Raw genomic sequence first — 16,377 nt, 5'->3', positions numbered from 1 at the left:
TTAAATGTTACGGTGAGTATATATTCATGACTTTAAACCTGATAAAAAAGGATAAATTAGGTAGATATCTAACCAACATTTGGGCTTGTATTTTGACTTCATTTAAATTGATGCTTGGCTTATGATTTTCAGAAATATCTAGTCTATTAAATGAAAGCATTATTTTAGCCTTCAATCCTCCCTTTAAATGTTAAGGGTAAGTGTCAATGTAAATTTGTGCATATTAATCATGTTAATCAAGTGTTATGAGTTCAAACACAATAAATTCGTAATCCAGGTACATGTATTAGTCATCATGTTCAAATGATCGCTAGGCTTACAAATGTAGGCTTAGAGCTCTAATGTCAATGGAAAACATCAAATTATATAGTAAAAGACATTGGAGCTTTTGTTACATGTAGATAAAGACATATACATGTATATATTAATTATGTGATGTATGTGTACATGTATCAGCGAAAATAAATTATGACCAAAAAAAAGTCAAGTTAATGCCTAAAAACTCATAATTAACTAGCACTGTGTTACAGCGTCTGGTGATGTACATGTAGCCTGACCAGTTTCAGTCTTTCATGGACCTTCCTCATAACAATGGATTGATATAGTGGCAAAATATAGCTTGGATTTAAGGACAGACATGACAATTGGACACAGTTTTAAGATAAACATGATGAGGGATGTTTGTGCTGAAAAAGGACAATTTGATTGACATGATCATGCTGATTGAAATATATATAAATTAATAAATAAAATTAAATAATTGAAAAAATTAAATGTATTTTTGCTGGATTGATATAGTAATTTGGGGTTGAAAAAGCTTTTTTCCTAGTCTGTGCCAAATGTTGTCAGTCAGAGTCCTGACCACCAAAATCAATGTCAGACTGTCTGGTTCTGATTCTCCAAAGTTGTATTGGTATACAGTTCAGAGTTTTTGCCAAACATGTGATGTCACAGGTTACCATGGTTACAGTTGAACTTATTTCAGTTAATCATATATACATTAATCATTAATTATATAAATCAAACGTTCTTGAAATTTGGGTTCGTCAAATTTTACTGACAATGTCTTTCGTCAGAAAATTTATTTCATACATGTACTTTCCGGAGTGAAGGATCTTGGGAAATCAGGGAAAACATTTAAAAAAAAACAGTTGGTTATCGATACCTCAGATGGAATTGTAACTTCTTTTATCATTACAGTGGAATCCCCTGTGTCCATGCAGCTGGTGATATTGCGCATTACATGTACATGATTTCTTCATATCCGCAATGTAACACAAATAGAATCATTCTTGTAATTGTTTTAGTCTTCCAAAGGGACAAAAAGATCAAAATTGATAAATTCATTGCAATCCCATGAAATGTATATATATCATGTATATAGACATTTTCCATAAAAAAATAACATCATCAGATAAAATTGGTTCAATTTAAGTAAAATTTTTACCAATATGAAGTCATATGGTTATAATTTTTTGCAAAGATTCAAAGTCTCACCTTTTTTGTGCTTATTGGTGCAAAATATTTCCAGAAATATCCAAAAGAAATGATAAAATAAGATACGATTCCATTTGACAGTCAAGGGTCTAACTTAAATAAGTTATTAGAGAAAAATAACATACATGTCGTTATTGTGGGCTAAAATATCAAAAAACTGTGATAACATATGTATGTTACATGTTTCAAAGAAGCAATATACATCCTTTACTTTGTTAAATTGTATACAAGTTCTACTGGTATTATTATTGTCTTTATGTATACTAAACTTTAGAAAGATATAACAGTTTTATATAATTTGCCAATCATGTTATTACAGAAAATATATGCCTGTAATAACTAAAGGGTGTTACTACAGCTTTTCTACATCTCTTCAAAGCCATTTCTCAGACATATATCACAATGTATTTTAATTCATTGTAAGAAATAATGATCAGAGCATGTAATGAGGTTGTGAGCAAGCTTCCCAGTAATTCCCAAGTGTCTCATTTTATAAGTTACATGCCTGTAATAACTAAGTCTTGTTATTACAGCTAAGTGTATCCCTTAAAAGCCTTGTCTCATTGGTTGATCAAAAATGTATTAATTGAATTGGAAAATTAATTATCAAGGTTACAAAATGTATGCATTAAGTTTCTGCGCAAAGTTTCAAGAAATCCCAAGAGCCCACTAAAAATAAAAATATATTTTGATATATTAACTAATAACAAACATATGTTACCACAGATTAAGAAATAAAGAGCAGACATCTCATGAAAGTATCTGTAATAACACATGTATGTTATTTTTCTCTAATAACTTATTTAAGTTAGACCCTTGACTGTTTGAGGTGGGGGAATATTTATTTTGATTTCAAAATGGTTTTCCAGAATTTCCAACATACGTCACTTCCGGCGAATATAAAATATCAAATTCGCATACCTGCCAATCCTCCCGTTTTGAGCGGGAGACTCCCGCTCAAATGGCGAAATTCGGGAAATCTCCCGCTTGTCGGTAGCCCCCCACGCGGGAGTATAGAATCTCCCGCTTTGGGATATTTTAACCTTGAATAACAAGTCAACATTAATTACGTTTTTGTCTCACTGATGAGGGTTGTTTTTACCTGTAAATCATAGACCATGTGAAATTAAATGGCTTCACTTCACAGCTTGGGTGTCAAACATAGTACTAATTAACGATCATTAACGACTTTTGCTTCAAGCAAAACACTTCAAAGAAATTTCGGGTTACTTCCCCTGTTTAATCCTGTTTTAAGTTACCCTTCTTAAAATAATGTGAATTGATAAAACAATATAAACTAAATACAAATTAAACAAAGAATCATAAAAGGATGGCAATTAAAAGATTTTGTATGCCTTAAGACAAAAAAAATAATTATATTTTAAAAATCACTTAAAAGATCTATACTTCTATTCAATGTTTATATTGAAATTTATAAGATATGTATTTAACCAAATTTAGTGAAATACCGACCGTGCAAGGGCTGTATAGCCAGTCAAGGTCGTTAAAAACTTCCATTTGTTTGTTAGTGAAATAAATATGTGCACACACAAAATGCACCTGTAACAACATGATTGCTCTCTTATAACAGAGGTATCTGGGGTGAAAATTGTCCGGAAGGAATTCAAATGTCAAAGTTGATGAAATAGGAAAGAAACAAACAACACACCTTCTGTAGGATATAACCATATTTAAAGAAACAAAGTATATCTATTAACTCTTATATATATGTGTATCGTAGATGAATATATAAACACGTCATATATTTCACTTGAAAATGTCGTTCCCGCAAAATCTCCCCCTCAGCTGTCATAGCTGAGAGGGAGATCTCCCTCTTTGAAGGTTTCAGAGGTTGGCAGGTATGAATTCTGCAGATTTGGCAGAATCGAATTTCCTGATCATATAAATAGAACGTTCCGGAAATTTGGGCCCATTAAATTTTACCGAGTTTGATATTCTATATTCACCGGAAGTGACGTATCTTTGAAATCAAAACAAATATTTGCCCCCTCAAATGGAATCGTATTTTATTTTATCATTTCTTTTGGATATTTCTGGAAATAGTTTGCACCAATAAGCACAAAAAAGGTGAGAAAATCAAAATAGCCTTCCAACAGTCTTAATCATTTGGACTAGGTTAGAGCTATTGTTAGGGCTAGATATGGGTTGAGGAGAGTTTAATAAAGCAGATGGGTTCGGACCCTGCAAGTAAACAAAGGCCATAAACAGATAAAGGGAGGTTGCTCAAGAGGCCTCAGACATGCAAATATTATATATATATATATATATATATATATATACTTATTTGGTACACAGACAAACAACAATTGCTTACAAATAAGCCATTGACAAACTCAGTAATGACATTTATTCTACGGTATTTGCTAGTTACATAGCACAGAAATTACATTTTAATTTCGAAACTAACAAACTGAAAAGGGAGATAATGACACACTTTACCCTTTGCCGTTGAATGTTCAAAGTTAATGAATTAGACTAATATGTACTTCTATGCTCAAAAATAAATACAAATCTAAACTAAAAAACTATTATTTAGAGCGTCGAGCCATTAAAATACTTACAAACACTTGAGAATCCATCTTTCAAAGTGCATTAAGTCCATATCGAAAACAGTCTGAGGTCAAGGCTACAATGTAAATGATACATCTAAATTACCAAATGCAACAATTACCCAAAAGAAAGAGCAGGACCGAAAACTGCAACTGTCTACACATTTTATATTTATCAAAAAAGAAGGAAATAGTTATTATTTTGTTTTACTTTTAAAAAGCAAAAGCACTTCATAATAAAAATGTGCGCTTGATCAACGCTTGAACAGCCCTATAAGATAAAAAAAAAAAAATCAATTCTTATATATAATTACATTTTTATGTTACAACCATGATATTAAGAGTCATATGAAGTTTTTTCTCTTTTTCATGCATAGTTTTTTTTTTTACATTTTTACGGATAGCACGTGTAGTCATTATTTAATAATATTTTATTGCATTAATCAAGTGTAACGGGAGTGGAGTTTCCACTGGCTTCGTTTTCCCGTTGTCTACCCAAGTTCTGGGATATTGGACAACTAAAACCACGTAAACATAAAGATGATGTTTATTAAGAGACATACGTTATGGTTGAATATAAGTTACATACAAGAATAATAAAATATACGGTGGTGGCTAGTCTACTTGTCATTGTAAAGTTCTATATAAATTTGCAAGCCAAACGGTATGAGCGCCTGCTCATTTCAAATCCTAAGTGTAGACTGCCCTGAACCCGGTGAGTGACGTCATACTTATAGTTCCTAGGGACAACGAGCCCGGCCGGGCCGGATGTCAGGCACGTGCAAGAGGCAGGAAGTCCCGACAAGAATAATTACATGGCCGGTCTCGGAAGAAAGAGTTACGGAACTATAAATAATACTAACATTAACCAATTTCCCCAAATAAATAGAATAAATAACAAGTAAACAAAGTGACCACCATTACACTCCCCCTCTCTTAAGACATAATGTGCCCACACATTAGTCCTAAGATCGGTCAGGTATACTTACCAAATTTCGTATACAGACACACATAGTTATCAACAAATTAATCAATTTACTGTTAATGTCAATAAATAATTTCAAAAATAGTTCAAGATATTCAACGGTCTTTAACTAAATGTTCAAAAGTCACAAATACATCACGAGACATCATCACGGAGTAAGGAATCCAATTTTAAAGTTTGAGCGGAGAATCCAGATACACATCTTGTCCAAGGTTCCAGGGAGGTAAATATGGTAAAAGTCGTCCAGTAGATTTTCCAAATCTGTAAAGTAGTCCAAGTAAGTGTTCCCCAACATTTAATTCCATGTGGTTTAGTTACGTTTAAAGTTATCGGCAAAAAGGCCAATATAAATTTCAATGTTCCCTCATTGTGGCCAGCTATCCACGCACTGAAACAATTTCAGTTTAATCTCCCATATTTTATCAGACACTGGAATAATTAAGAAGCACATTCTTCTTATAAAATCCTGACTCACCAAGAGTCTATACTAGTCTAAATACACAAGCACTGCACCACTTGATCGGGTGCCCCAATATGTATTTGTATACGTCTCCGAAAGCATATAGCCCATGGAATTAATATAAACATATAGAACACACATTTCTATACTGGAATCCATACAAACTGATTGTTTGTTTATCAAATATTTCAAAAATTAGTAAGTCATATAAAACAATTGGACTCTATAATAAATCATCCCTTGTATTCCAGTAATCCCCAAACAATATCCTTAACCATGCAGACAGCATACCCATGGTGAACCAATAATTAGGTAGTAAAAATACATACGCAACAAGACTAACCAATAGTCCATACCCATCCTAGTGCCATTCTCTAGCACATAAGGTATTTCCAAATTTGCCTGTATGTACCACCGAAAGCAGCTTCCCACAGCTAAAATACTGAGTGTACTTTCTTCTATTTAGCAATAATCCAGCACAACTCGTACAAGACAACCCTATTCCAGCTGTATGACAAAAATGTCATTATAATCCAAATTCTGACTACATCCACAATTCCTTCATACGCATTGCTTAACTACTGAAAAGATTCAGTATTATTTTCCCTCCACGTAACAACCCCACCAAACTGAAATTAATTCAGTTTATTTCCAAAAGACCAAAGTAAAAATGAACATCATGATGATGTTATATAAAACATATTCTAGTACAAAACTGTACTTTTAATCCTTTTTTCAAGATTAATATAAACCGAACAAATTTCCAGAATATAATCCATGATGGCACAATATAGCCTTTTACATACGATATAACTTTGAAGTTTTGTGTATTGTTAATTCCCTCCTTTCCATGCAAGAAAGCTAAATAATTGCTATTACATCCACACTCACAAGACATAAATGCAGACAATACTGACAGAAATGCAAGTACAAAATGTACTTTTTAATCCAAAACAATTTCAAGTATAATCCAACAAATAATTTGACTTTCCAAATCCAATTATGACAATAAATATAAATACGAATCACTTAAACGGAAATAACAAATTAAACAGCGTTTTCATAATTAGAACGACAATGAGTATTCCCTATTGGTACCTCCATACACACATTCCTTAGATGTCATGTGTTTTGACGTCAAAAATGTGACGTCATTTTGTAAACATGGCGTGATAAATCGCGGACTTCCTGAAAATTGAAAAGCCATAATAAGCTTTATCCTGCAATAAAATGCAGTTAAATATTTAATTTTGCTGTTGTGTAAATTAGTACAAACATGGTGTGTCTGTTTTTCTTTTATGCAAGAACTGCATTTTTCCTCTGGAACGTGAACAAAATATTCACCTTGTGCTCCAATTTTAATTTTCCCTGCTGGATTTCTAATTTCAATTTCTGAAGGTAAGTCACCTTTACTTATCTTATTGTACAAAACAATATTGAATGCAGTACTGGTCATTGTCGGACCGGCACAAACGGCCGAAATGATAAGAAGACGAACAATAAACTGTTCGATTTTGACTCCTAGGGATACAAAAATCCCTTTTATTCCAGCCATATTGCAGAAATAATGTACAAACAATACGTTTGTTTTAATTATTATCCTAAAATATCCCGGACGAGCCCCCAATGTAACGGGAGTGGAGTTTCCACTGGCTTTGTTTTCCCGTTGTCTACCCAAGTTCTGGGATATTGGACAACTAAAACCACGTAAACATAAAGATGATGTTTATTAAGAGACATACGTTATGGTTGAATATAAGTTACATACAAGAATAATAAAATATACGGTGGTGGCTAGTCTACTTGTCATTGTAAAGTTCTATATAAATTTGCAAGCCAAACGGTATGAGCGTCTGCTCATTTCAAATCCTAAGACAGTGAGGCTAAGTGTAGACTGCCCTGAACCCGGTGAGTGACGTCATACTTATAGTTCCTAGGGACAACGAGCCCGGCCGGGCCGGATGTCAGGCACGTGCAAGAGGCAGGAAGTCCCGACAAGAATAATTACATGGCCGGTCTCGGAAGAAAGAGTTACGGAACTATAAATAATACTAACATTAACCAATTTCCCCAAATAAATAGAATAAATAACAAGTAAACAAAGTGACCACCATTACACAAGCAATAGGATTGGACACAAGTTATAACAACTTATATTAAGTCTTCTCCTTACATATACAATACACATATATATGATGACAGCAAACACATACATAATATAGCGACAGTTATAGAAAATAAAGGAAGGAATCACACATTGGCATGGCAACAAAAAAGCAAATACGACAGAAAGAAAAAAGAAAGCTGCTGACTTAGAACGTTAAAATCTTTCAGTTGACTGTTTAATGAAATAACGAACTTTATCAAAAATTTTAGAGTTAGTTTCGTAATTATCTGCATCTTTTCCAAACAATAGCGTTTCAATATCAATGTGTATGTTCATATTTATAAGATCATTAATCAGAGATATTCTTTGGTTATGATATAATTGACATTCTAGAAAGTAATGGATGGTATCTTCAACAGGAGAACCACAGGAGCATTTAGAATCATTCACTACATTTATCTTATTTAAGTCTGCATTTAATGAACTGCACTGGTGCCTCAGTCTTGTATGCAGTATATTAAATTTTCTAGGCCCTTCACCATAATATGTTGGAGGTCTAAATAGTTCACCCTTTATTTTTCGTTTAAATTGTGGGATAGTTGGTGCGTTTCTTATTGTTGGATTTAAATTATTCCATATTCTGACAGTAGATGGTACGAATGACTTTTTATTTATTCGAAGTCTACATCTAGGGGGTATATAATTATCATTATTTCTTAGGTTGTATCCACTGATATCAGATGTAACTGGAGGTAGGCAGTCGATTAGATATTGGGGACAAAATTTATTATGCATTTGATAGAAAGTTGTTAATTTTCGTTGTCTACGCCTTTCTGCTAAAGTTTCCCAGCCCGTTTCAAAATATAAGGATTCTAAACTTGGAAATTTTGTAAGCCCTGTTACTATCCTTGCAGCTTCCAATTCTATTTTTTCTAGTTTATTAGATTCATATTCAAAACACCCATCCCATACTTCGCATCCATATTCCAATAGTGGTCTTATAAAAGTGACATAGATATTGGATAAGCTTTTATTGGAAAGTGTAAATTTTAGTTTCCTTAGTACATTTACTTGTTTTAATGCAGACTTTGTAATATTATCTATATGGCTGATCCAGTTTCCATCTGATGAAAGTGTGACACCTAAATGCTTGTGACATTTAACAGTTTCAACGTTTTCGCCATTAAATAAAATATTCATTACTGGTGGTTTAACATTTGCAATCATCAATGCTTTGGTTTTCTTTGGATTAAAATCTACCAACCATTGTTTTGCCCATTCATTTAAACTAAATAGGTCTTTATTAATATCACTTTCAATTGTTTGAAAGTTGCTACCAGAATATGAGAGAGAGGTGTCGTCTGCAAATAAACGGGTTAGGTTATGGAGATTATCTATAATGTCGTTAATATATAAAAGAAATAGTAGAGGACCCAATACAGATCCCTGCGGAACTCCTGCCTTGATTTCGCCATGATTTGAAGTTTCATTGTTTATAAAAAACAACTTGCTTTCTGTTGCTGATATAGTTCTTAACCCAGTCTAATAGTTTACCAGATATTCCATACGAAAGTAGTTTTTGAATCAGGCATTCATGCTAGACTCTATCAAAGGCTTTTGATATATCACAAAATACTATAATGGTAGATAACTTTTTGTCTAGGTTTTGACAAACCCTATGATAGATTTCCAAGAGTTGGTAAATAGTCGAATGGCCTTTAAGAAACCCTGACTGGTATGCATATAATAACGAGTGCTCTAATATATAATTATAAATATGTTTATACACTACTCTTTCCATAACCTTTCCTACAGAACTCAATAAAGATATTGGTCTATAATTTGAAGGATTTGATTCATCCTCTTTTTTAAAAGAAGCCATAACTCTAGCAAGTTTCCATTGTGTTCGGAACTTACCAGCTTGAAGCGAATTATTGAATAGAATCACTAGAGGTTTATAAACAGATTCCGCGGTGCCTTTCAGCATTTGATGGCTAATTAAATCATTACCACATGCTTTGCCTATTTTCAATGTTTTTAGTATATCTTTAATATATCTTGCTCAGCTATTACCAGATCAGACAAAGATAAATTGGTTCTGGGTATTATAATTGGTGCATCATGGTTAGTGTCGTCAACAGATGAAATTGAGCAAAAGTATTCGTTTAAAAGATTTGCTTTGTCTTTATCATTGTATACCGTTTCGTTTAAATTACTATCAAATAGTGGTGGAATATTATAACTACTATTTGTTCTCTTTAAAAGTTTTTTAATAAGATACCAATAAGCCTTTGAATCGGTTTTCGATATAGACTCGACAAGTTCACTGGCACTTAAGAAAAACTGCTCGCGGGCGTATTTTATCATATTATTAACTTTGTTTCGCTGAAATTTGTACTTAATAAGAGCATGGTTAGTTTTGATTTTCCTTTGCACAAAATGAAGACGATCCCGAATTCTTTCCCTTCTGATTTCCGAATTAAACCAAGGTTTATCGTTAGGTCGGACAAGAATTGCCTTGGACGTTATATGTTTCCGAATCATCCGTAGTCATAGCTGATGTATACTATTTTATACGGAAATAAAATATGATATTGGAGTGCCTTGCGATTTATGTTTAATCAAAATTACGGATTCTAATGAACCATACAATCATGTCATGTAATTCTTTAGTAAAGAAGAGGATAGAAAAACAAATCAAAGCTATAATTGTTTATCAACAAACAAAAGTAATTTTAATACTTCTTAAATAATTTTTAACTTCATAATTACCAACCCTACCTTATAAACAATATAATTGTAGTAATTAGAATAATAGAATGCTGCAATGAACTACGTAAGGACTTAACATAATCAACAGGTGATATATAGCCTTACTAAAACAACTTTATGACCGCGAAAACAACATAATGGTGACCAGAGTCACAATCCAAAACATGCGCCAAGACCGTGATTAGCAAAATTAGATTCGTGTTTTTTTTGTACGTTTATGTCGACAAGCCGATAGTTACTCAGTTTGTCGAGCCAAATATAGAGTCAGGACTACAAGATTCACAGCAGGTACAAGTTGATAGCAGCTCTTACGAGAATGCGAAACAAACAGTAATGGAAGAAAAAAATGGCATATGTACATATTGTAGCAAGAAGGGACACGACAAAATTGCAACAGCTCGTCTCCGCAAGACAGATTGCACAGCATTTCGCCATAAGGTGGATACTATAACCATGACCATCCCTTTGAAAAAAATAAACAGAAATCCAAAACTTGGACACCTACTCATAATACGAGAGATTGTAAATGGGTCATATATCTTAATGATAATTTGTCTTATTCCTGGACTAGGAAAGCACCGAATCCACGATCATTCATCCACCTTAGAATAAGAAGCTTACCTAATGGTTAAGAAACCGTTAGTTTCCATATTAAAACCAGACCACATACTTTTTTTTTATCTCTGGTAAGCTAGATGTGGAAACCAGAGCTGTCTTGTGGGTACCAAATTCACCCTTAGATTCGGCATAACTCGGACTGAACTAATCCTGGTCAATACGAAGATATAAGCTGCCAACAATAAAGGTATCACGATCCTTGGCGCCACCATACTCCGCATCTCTGGCAAAGACAATCAAAATCGGCATGTTGAAACAAGACAAATGATCAATGTTACTGACAATCCCGATATATACATTTTTGTAATCTAGTTATCAGAGGTGAAGCTTGCATTCCTCATGGAATGATCTCTGACAGTTTTGGTGAAATCCACGAAGCAGAACAGAAGGCCAATACAGTGACTCATCAATATACCCATGGCAAAGTTGGAAGCGTAGGCGGTATAGCGACCGTCTGTAACTGTCATAAAACGACAGTTTCAACCCCTTGAAATTCAAAGTTGCCATACCAAGCATATGAATTTAACATAAAAAAAGCGGCAACAGATTTCTTGTGGACTATTACAATTCAATCCACTTCAATATATGTGATCACCAACTATTGCCACTGTTGAATGGATCACCAATGTGGTAAATGGTGGATCTTACAGCTGAGCCTGTTGAACACCACTCTCAAGTTCTAGTTCCACTGGTAGTTATAATAATAATAATAATAATAATAATAATAATAATAATAATATTATAATAACAAAATAATGATAATCATCTTTTTTAAAGAGGATAACAGTAAGCTATAAAACTAATCACCCAGATACCCTCATGAATACATTTGAATATATAAACAAACAAGCGTTAGGTGTTAAAGCGACCACAAGTAACTGTCCTTAACGGCAGCTACCACCTGCTTTACCCACAAATTTACCATATCAAGCTTCTGAATCCTACCCCACAAAACTGCAAAAATTTGTTATTCGCTGGCAAGAGGATGTGGATCTGAAGCTTGTTTTGACCAATATGTTCGACTTGGTGTATTTGAACCAGTTCGTGTTGGGGAATTAGTAAATTAGTACCACAGAATGACCGTTTACGCCATAACCAATGAAAAACACCACCGCACTGTTGATTGGCAACCTCTAACTGTTCATGTAACACGAGAAACGAACATTACATCGTCACCTTTTCACCAGGCTAGATCAGAACCCAATGAAAGAATAAAACAGCATTTGACGGCTAGAATGGTTAAAATAGCGTGCTTATTCGGGAAGAGGATTGCAATTTAACCCTACCTTTATTACACCTTGGAGAAAAAAAAAGTATAACAAAAATATCAAACTCCAAAGTAAATTCGAAAAGGGGAAGCCCACAAAACCAACAAAAGAAGATATCTTTGCAAGACAGTTCAATAGGATTTCATTGCTTCAGGTAACTGCTACTCAAGACGATATGATAAAATTGTTGCTGACATACCACATCAAATCAAAAATGTGTAGATTGTGTTCTTTATGTGATGCTTAAGTCGAGGAAATCTTTTTTTCAAGCTGCAAAATGTCATCACATTTAATCCTGAAAAAAATCATTTATGGATGTTGTAGATTTTTTGGCATTCGAAATCATATCCAATACCGTTCCAATTTTATGCAATACTTGTGAGCAATCGCAAACTCTCCAACAACAAAAAATGTACGATCTTGGTTTGGTCTTATTAACCAAGTGTCCTACGCTTTTACATCGGTATACTACTGTTTCCTTTATTTAGCCTGACCGAAAAGGTTATATCTTTCTGGTTGTTAATAAAACCTGGAACGCTGTTTTTCTGTGAGGTACACATAAACGGACTCCTCGATGAGTCAAAAGCTGCTATTAGATAGGAATGATCCATATACCAGGTAAAAAGCATCGATCATACCACTTATAGTGTATCTAGTCACCCAACTGGTAACCTAGAAAAACTTACCATTTCAGATTACAAAGCAGCCGTCAAGCCTGCTACAATATCCCTGCTACCGCCTAAATAGTTTTTATCAGGCATGCATATTTCAGATATAGATTCTAACTACATGGAAAACAGCGTTATCAACCTAGTTGTGCCTTCATTTGATACTCCAATAAGATCAGTGAAATGGGATGCAATTCGTTTCCGCGACAGAAAGTGACGACAGTACGAATGAACTTCTAAATCTAATTGAGTCTGATTGCCAGAATGTCGCTTAATTTTTTCTCCACAGCCGAGGGAGTTTCTTTAATTCTGTGACTGTCTTTATTATTGAAGGCGTTATAGTATATAGGGATCGAAAACTCATATCCCTATAGCCTCTGACGCGAAGATTAATCTGCATTACACGCAATCTACCAATGTGTTACCGCCATTTTTTCTAGAGCAGATTTATCAGTCTTCTGGACAGGTATTCATCTGCAATTACAGCCGGATGTAATTTTAGTGATTGAATAGCACCATCTAACTCAAGTGCCCCTCCTTCAATTCTGATATACCTAGACTACATGCACACAGGGATCTGGTGTCTCGTCAAAGTAAACTGATACTCGAACTGGCCAATTATTTAAAGATCACAAAACAGTGCAACTGGGCTCATTACTTGCCTTCGACAAACGATTGTCACGTTTGTAATTCTTAATGAACTAGTATCTCTCGGAAGATAAGAATTAACTGCCACTATTACCTGCAGACAGTTTTGTGTAGACAGGGACGTATATCAGGATCATACAGGATGACATTTGCTGTCAAATTTACCTACAATATCGACAATATCAAGCACTGACACCAATTAAGTTTTAAAACCAAATTTGGATATGTATCGGAAGCTCCAGAAACATCTTTTATACAACCGGAAAGTGTACAAACGCGTCAATCTGGCAACGTCCAAAACGAACCTAAAAAGAATACTAGTAGTCAAATGAGTCTTAGTACTAGGTCAAATATGTCTGATGGAGTTGGAAACTTAGTTTCTAAATAATTTGAGAAATGTATGTTATAAATTATGATAGAACCGAAAAAAAAGTAAAATAACAAAAATACTGAACTCCAAGGAAAATTCAAAACGGAATGGCAAAATCAATAGCTCAAACACATCAAACACATCAATCAAACTTGAAAACACCTGTCATATTCCTGACTTGGTACAGTCATTTCCTTATGTAGAAAATAGTATTTAAACCTGATTTTATATCTAGCTAAACCTCTCACTTGTATGACAGTCGCATATAATTCGATTATATTGACAACAGTGTGTGAGCAAAACAGACATAATAGGTAAAAATGTCAAAAATTGGTGTACAGCAGTCAACATTGTGGTATAATCTTAATCACTATAAACACAAATAACTATTTTAACAAAGGAGCACTGACTACCGATGAACTGATGATACTCTCGGGGACGAACAGAACACCAGCAAATAGATCGACAGTACCGTAGCACTGACTACTGTTGAGTTGATGATACTCTCGGGGACGAACAGACCACCAGAAGATAGATCGACAGTACCGTAGCACTGACTACTGATGAGCTGATGATACTCTCGGGGACGAACAGACCACCAGTAGATAGATCGACAGTACCGTAGCACTGACTACCGATGAACTAATGATACTCTCGGGGACAACCAAACCACCAGTAGATAGATCGACAGTACCGTAGCACTGACTACCGATGAACTGATGGTACTCTCGGGGACGAACAGACCACCAGTAGATAGATCGACAGTACCGTAGCACTGACTACCGATGAACTGATGATACTCTCGGGGACGAACAGATCACCAGTAGATAGATCGACAGTACCGTAGCACTGACTACCGATGAACTGATGATACTCTCGGGGACGAACAGACCTCCAGCAGATAGATCGACAGTACCGTAGCACTAACTACTGATGAGTTGATGATACTCTCAGGGACGAACAGACCACTAGTAGATAGATCGACAGTACCGTAGCACTGACTCAGTGCTAGTAATGGAAAATAACTCTTTATAAATTTAGTTCGTCCGAAACGCCTTTCCCGTAAGTTATCTAGTTCCTGGCAAGTTCTGGTAAGTATTTTGTGAACTGTTTTTTATTATGGTTATTCCATCATAATCGTTATAATCGATAAAACTAAATGTCAATCCTTCAGAGTATTATTCGTCTTGATTATGCACTATTTTTGTACAAATCAAAGGGAACCATGTTGTTAGAGTCATACCGTATAGAGGGTTATTTTCGCGGGTGTAAAATTTCGCGATTTTCATTGAATAAGGTATACGAAAATTTTGGCGGTTATTATTTTGGCGGATTCAAAACTTTTATCAATACCTTTGCATGTGCCCTTTTAAATTGGCGGAATTTATTTTAGCGATTTTGTTCTATCCGCGAAAATAAGCGAAAATTTACACGGTATTCCCCAGGTTATGTGGAAACACCGCCATTGCACAGACGATTAGTGCCCGATGCAAAGGAGAAGTGTTCCTAATAAATAAATAGATATATATTCTTATGTTTTGTGGGAACAAAAAATAAAAACACCTACCGGACTCAGAATGTTGAATTATCACAATATTAAGCAATATGTAACAATGGTCATATGTAGGAATCCATTGATAACAAACTGTTTCCTAAATCCACATGTTATGTGCATTAGATACACTATTGATAGGGTGTATCTAATTTGTCTAATTAACACCAGCATATTATTTTTAATAGAAAATGATAGATTTCAATAATTAAGAAGGGGTCATTCAGAAATTCGACTTTATGTTAAGATTAAACATCATGAATGAATATTCAAATACGTTTAATATAATTTTGGTGTTAATATCAAATAGAAAGAAACGAATCTCCAACTATATTTTCCGTATTTTTATTATCCATCTGGTGTCTATTTCAAACATTCGTAGGAGGAAATACATTTCTGACTTTAAAGATGTTTTATGTAGTTTCCTCAATTTCATGATCCGAAAATTCACAAGTGGACAACTTTTATCATTGTTCATTTCATAGGTAAAAGAGAGGCGAAAGATACCAAAGGGACATTCAAACTCATAAGTCGAAAGTAAACTGACAATGCCATTGCAAAAAAACAAAAAAGGCCATAAGACAAACAACAGTACACAAAACACAACATAGAAAACGAGAAACTGAGCAACACGACCCAACCAAATAATGAGGATGATCTCAGGTGCTATGGAAGGGTTAACAGATCCTGTTCCAAGAGTGGCAACCGAGTGCTCATGTAAGTACAAACTTTACGACAATTGGAACATATCCGTCGTTATCTGTGAGACATTCCATAACGGTCAACCAACTCGTGATGGCGTCCGTAAAATTTATGAAGGGATGATTTCAACTTCACCACTTGGAACTCTTGGTTTAATAGT

General features: G+C 34.4%; 1 protein-coding gene across 2 annotated transcripts in view; it reads right to left on the bottom strand.

The window, feature by feature from the left end:
• Positions 1-4,156, bottom strand: part of LOC127719466 (uncharacterized) — a 41,692-nt gene extending 37,536 nt beyond the window's left edge. For both annotated transcript variants that reach the window (XM_052225604.1, XM_052225605.1), the window contains exon 1: positions 4,080-4,156. The gene's annotated coding sequence lies outside the window, so the exon portion shown is untranslated. The remainder of the gene's footprint in view (positions 1-4,079) is intronic.
• Positions 4,157-16,377: the final 12,221 nt, after the last annotated feature.

Source organism: Mytilus californianus, unplaced genomic scaffold (genome assembly GCF_021869535.1).
Source record: "Mytilus californianus isolate M0D057914Y unplaced genomic scaffold, xbMytCali1.0.p SCAF_11, whole genome shotgun sequence".
In the NCBI taxonomy this organism is placed as follows: Eukaryota; Metazoa; Mollusca; class Bivalvia; order Mytilida; family Mytilidae; genus Mytilus; species Mytilus californianus.
Note: the sequence above shows the minus strand (reverse complement) of the source record. Positions and strands in the feature narration are given on the sequence as shown.